Here is a 7,452-nt window from a genome sequence, read left to right as displayed (position 1 = left end):
ATTATAAAAGTGGTAAAAAATTATAATGAATGATTAAGTAAAGCTGATACACTTTTTGAACAGAACCCTGGATTCTAATATATATATGTTGTCTCCTCTCAATAGACGAGTTAGCATAATAGAGTGGCTTTAAAAGGTTTACACGTACGTTTTGAATCATCTGGCACTTAAATATTTGTACAAAATTTGATTTATTTGGGTCTGAATTAGGTGATCGAAGATGACTTTTACTAATATTGTACAAGATAATAAAATAACTACTCTTATTAATGAATGGGGGTGGAATTCTGTTCAAGTAACATCCTTGTGCAAATCACGAACGTTATTTTGTATGCTAAGGATTTAGGCATGATATACTTATATTTGTTGTTTTCCTATGCTTTTATAAGTTGTTGTCCCAAAATAAATAATCTAGAATATTTATTCCTTCATCTTGTCACTCTCTTAATGGCGTTTATATACATTTATTAAAAAGGAGCATTTTTATTTATTTTAAATAAAATTGAGACCAAATTAAAATCTTTTCAGAACTGCGTTACTACATTGAACAAAATGCTTAAATATGAGAAAAAAAACTATTTAACAAAAAAAAAACTCAAATTATCTCACAAGTGTCACCGATAATATTGGTAGAGTTATGATAATGACTATTTTTTTTCCTTTTTTCCTTTCAAATTGGTAGTTGTAAGGTAAGAGATCTAAATTTTAATATTTCCTTTTCTGTGTGCCACCAAACAAGTGTAAATAAGTGTGTGAGCAACCTCAAAATTAAGAAAGCATTGCTCTTTCATCACTGAAAATAACTTAACCCACCTATAAACTATCATGGTAAAATATAATTTTTTTTATCAATCATATAACTATTAATACTTGAGATAGTTCAATCCATTTACAGAAAATAGTATTTCTTACTGCATCAAACTTCTTCTCAATTATATACGAGATATATGTATCCTTCCTAAACTACTAACCTATCCACCCATTAATGTCTTCATCCCCTTTTTAATACAATGGACCAAAATCCTCATTTTACCTCCCAAAAACATTACAACCCTTTTACTTCATCACCTTCTTATATGTGCTAGCCCCCATTTTCTTTTCTCTATACTCATGTGGATTCTTTTTTACATTACAAGAATATTTACACTACAAAATTACTAAGATATATTTTTATCAATATTAAATTCTTTGATAAATTTTTTCTATAAAATTTGACAATATATACCTCGGTATTTGACTGTCAATTTCCTGTAAATTTCATCAGTAATTTATTATTCTTTTTATAGACGGATTTTTTTTAAGGTAAAGTCATCAATACATTGTGCGATAAATTTCACGTTTAGTTGGATAAAAATTTTTAAATATTAAAGGAGAGTTGGTTTGAAGAAGAAGAGAAGAATAAGAGAAGGAGAAGGAGAAGAAAGAAGAAGATAAGTCAGAGTCAAGACTGACAGTGGCGACAATGACAATAAAAAATATAACAACAATGCAAAATAACAACTCACATGAGAAGAAAGAGGGAAAAGAAAAGGAGAAAGAAGAAAAAAGAAGAGAAAGATGAGGAGGGAGGTGGCAATGAAAAATGTTCCTACAACGAAGGGTGAAGGAGAAGAAAAAAAAGAAAAAATAAAAGAAAGAGAAAGAAGAAGACCTAGTTGCAATTTTTATTGATGAATTTTATCGGTGATCAGAATCTATCAATAATTACTAACATATTTGTGGTTATTTGTAATTAGATTTTGCGATCCATAGAATTTATCAACCATCATTTTACTAGTAAATTTTTTTATCATGAATAATTTGTCCATAAACTCAAATTACTTATGAATTTTTGTTATTATAATCTTATAACGTTATTTGTAGTTGAGTGTGTTTTTCCCTGGCTACTAATTAAAGCTAAGTATGTGTTGTATTGAAGAGCATGTTGCTCATACAGCTAAATCCTTTATATGCTTATTCTTGTTGAATTCTCCAAAGATTTCCATTTCATCATCACAGTTCCCAAACTTCCAACATAACTTATTTCACTTCCAGCATGTTTTCACTTGATCATATTGACCAACTACATATTCCAGCCAAAAATTCATGTGTGCTTACCACTTTGGTATATTAGTAACTGATTTTAGTCACTTATTTCTACTTTAGGTTTCAAATTTGTTCTTTTCAAGTCTTTTTCTTTTTAACTGTGGTTCCTTATAATGTATTAATTACGAATAAATTTTTTTTCTATCAGTTTTTGGACTAAATAGTATGGATTTTGACTAATACATACAACATTTTTCATACGTCATTAATAATTTGATGTGTCAGAAAAACTATAAAAGATAAATTTGAAACCTAATCTACAGAGAAGAAAACAAAATTATATATGGTAATGAAACGTATGCAATGGACAACGACAAAGTCTAGTTTTAGTATTTCTTATACATTCGATTGATGCTGTTCAAAAGCTACAACAGGATGCATTTTGCACGCTATACGGAACTAAAAACAAACACCGACTATGAAACGGACCATGAATATTATACTAATAAGATAATAATTATAAATTCAATAAATTACATTTTCTTATCATTTCCCACATAGAACCCGCAACCCTAAAGTAGAATGCGACTTTAATGTTTTATAAAGTTAATATTAAAATACTTTAAATAATTATTAAGAATACCAATTTAAAATTCACACATGATAAATTGGTAATAAAGTAAAATATTGAAAAGGCATGGAGTAGGAAGAAATAGTGGTGTTGTTTGCAGCAGAAGAGTGAGTGGTTGATAAAATGATAAAAAGAAAGTAATAATGAAAGGAAAGATAATCCAAATAGATTCCCTTGTTGGTGTAACCTGGAATGATATAGGATATAGGACCCGTGAAGGTGAGTAGATGTAGGACATGAGGCCCTACGGAAATTGCCAGGTGGACCCCATAATGCATGTCCTTCATTTCGCACTTGAATCTTGAAAGTGAGAGATAAGAGCGGGAATTTGGGCTATGAAATTTCCAGGAACCTTTTCACTTTGTTCCTTTCTAACAATGGTTTTTCAATAATACCATTAATTATATTATTAACATCATTCTCTCTCCACTTCCCTTCATCGACAAGATATATATATTATACTTCTTCTCTCTATGCAACTAACTTCAAATCATTTTTCTTTTGAAACTTTGCAAGTTACACTCAATGAAAAGTACGTGCAATCATGCAACTCTTAGATACACAATAGAAAAAGCGTTTATCATCACTTAACTCTGCGTAATGCTTCTTTAATGTTTGATGCAAATTAGGATGTAATTTTTAGCTTTTGAATTGGTGTAACAAAATGTAGAAATAGTTCTTTGCATGATAAAACAAAGAGACCAAATATATTATTAGGTTTTCGCCTTTCGGTGGTCTCAAATGAACCAAAAGGTTATATATATATATGTGACCAAATCTTTATGGACTTTTCTTTAAAAACTTTTCTCACTTATTCATATTTTCTTTCTCCTTTTGGAAATACTAAATTCCTAATTTTTTTCATACCAAGAAAGGAAAATCTGATTAAAAATCCATTCTTTATGCTATTACCACCTTGTGTTTATAAAAATATACACGAAGTCTGTACCATTCTTTCTGTGATTTTTTTTTTCTGAAAGACACTTACATACATTCACCCACTTTCATTGATAAAACTTTCAGGAATTTATTGTATTTCAGAAAATAAAATCTGAAACAATGGGTGTGAGGAGAAATTTGACAGGGTGCAGAAAGAAACTTCCCCATTCAATTCTTCTATTTTAGATGGGTTAGTCTATATCAGGAACTCAAATTGTCAAGCTTTTTTTCTCTGCAGTTTCCTAATTTCCAACTGCATCCTCATAGTTTTTTGAATTAATTATTTTACCATTCATAAAAATTACATTTGGATATTTGTTTTAAAAAAAATTAAATAAGTTTTTCAAAATTTCTTAAATGAGATTTTCATAATAGAATTTCTAGAATGTGGTTTCTAAATAAAATGCATTTTGAAACAGAATTTTTTCAATAAATTTTGTTTGAAACAAGTTTCTTTTTTTCTTCCTCCCTTCAAAGAGTACAAAAAAGATGAGAAACAAATAGAAGCAGTGATAAGGACAGTCACAGTAGAACGGTAGAAGTGAATGTTTCAGCACGGAAGATATTTTGGTCATTTTAAAGTTAGTATGGGGGTGTAGGTAATAATTATCAGAGTGCAGGAAGATAAAAAAGTGATACTGTGGAGTGTAGAAAAATTTGAAGGAAAATACCCAAAAGATCTGTAACTTATTTTGCACTAGGTCCAGTTCATTTGGGCCATAGATCCATAAACTGTAAAAGTAGCTCCTAAGAATGAACTTATTTTCAATGGGAGTTGCTTCCTCCACCACCACCAACCACTCCCTGCACCTCTCCATACCTAATTTGTTCTTCTATAAAACGGATGTCAACATCCGTTTCACCTTCAACGGATGTTGACATCCGTTAACGGATGTGCCACATCCGTTTAATAAATTTTTAAAACGTATTTTATTTATTATTTAAATAATAATATATACATTAAATTAATAATAATTATTTTATTAAATAAAATAAAATTAATTTATAAATAATTAAATAATAATTTTTAAAAAATTAAATAACATTTATATATTAATTTAAAATATAAAAAATTAAAAACAAAAAGACAACGGATGTTGCCACATCCGGATGTGGCATATCCGTTTTAATATATTTATAACAAATTTTTTAATTATTATTTAAATAATAATACATAAATTAAATTTAATAATAATTATTTTATTAAATAAAATAAAATTAATTTATAAATAATTAAGTAATAATTTTAAAATAATTAAATAATATTTATACATTAATTTAAAATAAAAAAATTAAAAAAAAAAACTAAAAACAAAAAAAAAATGCAACGGATGTCGCCACATCCGTTAACGGATGTGGCACATCCGTTTTAATATATTTATAACAAAATTTTTAATTATTATTTAAATAATAATACATAAATTAAAATTAATAATAATTATTTTATTAAATAAAATAAAATTAATTTATAAATAATTAAGTAATAATTTTAAAAAAATTAAATAATATTTATATATTAATTTAAAATACAATAAATTAAAAAAATAAAAATTAAAAAAAAAAAAACTCAACGGATGTGGCACATTCGTTGAAGAATTTTTTCTTCAACATCCGTTGAAGAAAAGAGGTGGGGGTGTAGGATATTTTAAAATATAAAGGATAGTTTTGGAATTTTAGAAAAATGTGGTGGTACAGAGAGCAAAGTGGGGTGGTGTAGGGAGCAACACCCATTTTCAATTTTTACATATTTCTTTTATTCCATTCTATTTTATCTAAAAAAAATTAAGACTTTGTTATTCTCACTCCCAGCTTTTTTTTTTAATAAAATATGACGAAAAGAAAATACTATAACGATAGAAACAAGAGTTTGTGTGTTAAATTTGTATGAAAACTTATTGTGTATGATTTTTAAAAAAATGTAAAAAAAAAGTGTTTGGCTATGTATATAGTGGAATCAACCTCCAACATTATATTTGTTAAAAAAATAATGAACTAATACATCAATATAAATCACTCTATAATTATGGAAACCATGTTTACTGAAAAAAAAAACTTGAAAAAGAGTGAGAAATCGCATAATTTATTAAAGAAAAATATAAAATTCAAACTTTTTTAAAAAAATATGATCTTTGGAACACAGTTGTGTTTTGGAGTTAATTATACACATAACAGATATTACAGACATTTCGTTGTAAAGTTATTTATTTTTAATTAATGGAAAAATTGATATAGCTTTTAAAATATATATTTTCTTCTGAATTACATAAGATATATTTTTTAACTGATTATTAGTTAACAGAGTATTTATGCATTTAGATTTGATAACAATATATCTTATTCTCACATTTTTTCATTTATAATAAAAGATCAAAGATTACACAATTATTTTTATAAGGAATATTTTGGTATGAAAATTTTATTCGAGTGTGAAAAGATTTAAGCTTAGATCTACTTATTTCAAATATTTTGATTAAATGGATACTATTACACGTTTAAAAATTTGAATAACTTTAATAAACATTTTATACTAAAACTTATATGAAAAGATTTAAGCTTAGACCTACTTATTTCAAATATTTTGATTAAGTGGATACTATTACACGTTTAAAAATTTGAATAACTTTAATAAACATTTTATACTAAAACTTATAATTATAAAGAGTCGGATCAATATTTTTTAAAATTGTTACATGAATACCATTTTTAATTATTGAATAAGATGAACATCTTATATAAATACAATCATAATTGTTAAATAAATATAAGATGAATATAATGATTAATAATGATATTTTATTTATTAAAGTAATCATAGCAAACAATAAAAAACAGATAGAGAAAAAATAGTAAGTTAATGTACTAAAAGAGTTTTTATAAATAAATATGAAAATAAACATCATACAATATTCATTCATAAAACAACCCTATTATATGTAATACTCATTTTAGACTAAAATATATGGATAAAGAATTAATGTGAAATTTTGAGGAGTCATGCACTTGTAGTAGTCTATACTTCTCTGCAAAGTCATTGCACTTGACCACACACAAGGTCAGTCCGTTGATGTCTTTAGCCAATGTCCCTTAGACTATGACCATACACCTCTCACCACATACTCCATTTTACTCTACCTGAGCTTGAGTGATTATTAAAATGATATGATTATCTCCAACGTTTGGACTCTCACATCAATACTTATACTACTAAAATGTCACCATAGAATCTATCTACGAGATCCATGGAATTACTCTAAACACATATACTATACTAATAACCAATAACAAATTCATCATCATCACAATATCATAAATAAATAAATACCGTACATACTCACAATCATGTTATCAATCTATGAAACGTCACAGTCCATAATAACCATACATAGAAACCATGGTAAATCACTTTAAACAAATCAAAGAATTAGAAATTCACCGAAAACATACACTAGCCCTTAGAGTGACGCTAAATGTGAAACCTCTCGCAAAGGAGAGCATTTTGCGCCATAGACTTTGAATTTGAATCCTTTGATCGCTATTAGACATGGCACATATCAGAACATCTTCACTTGATCGCAACTGTAGCAAAACCACCAATTTCAACTTTAAAAACCTCTTGTAGGCAACCATGACTCATTTACCATACTAGCTACACCAAGGAAAACTCAACCCCAAACAAAACTAAAACCCTTAGTTCAAGCATGACTTTCATAACCCGTATTGTTGGAAGTCTCACATCGACTAGAGATAAGATCAAATTATAATATATAATTCGGGTGCAAACCTCACCATACAAGTTAGTTTTTTGGGATTAAGTTAAGCTTAAAACTACTTTATAATATGGTATCAGAACTATGGTT

This window comes from Vigna umbellata, chromosome 10 (genome assembly GCF_029865625.1).
Source record: "Vigna umbellata cultivar VRB3 chromosome 10, Vumbellata_1.0, whole genome shotgun sequence".
Lineage (NCBI taxonomy): Eukaryota > Viridiplantae > Streptophyta > Magnoliopsida > Fabales > Fabaceae > Vigna > Vigna umbellata.
This window is presented reverse-complemented; position numbering follows the sequence as displayed.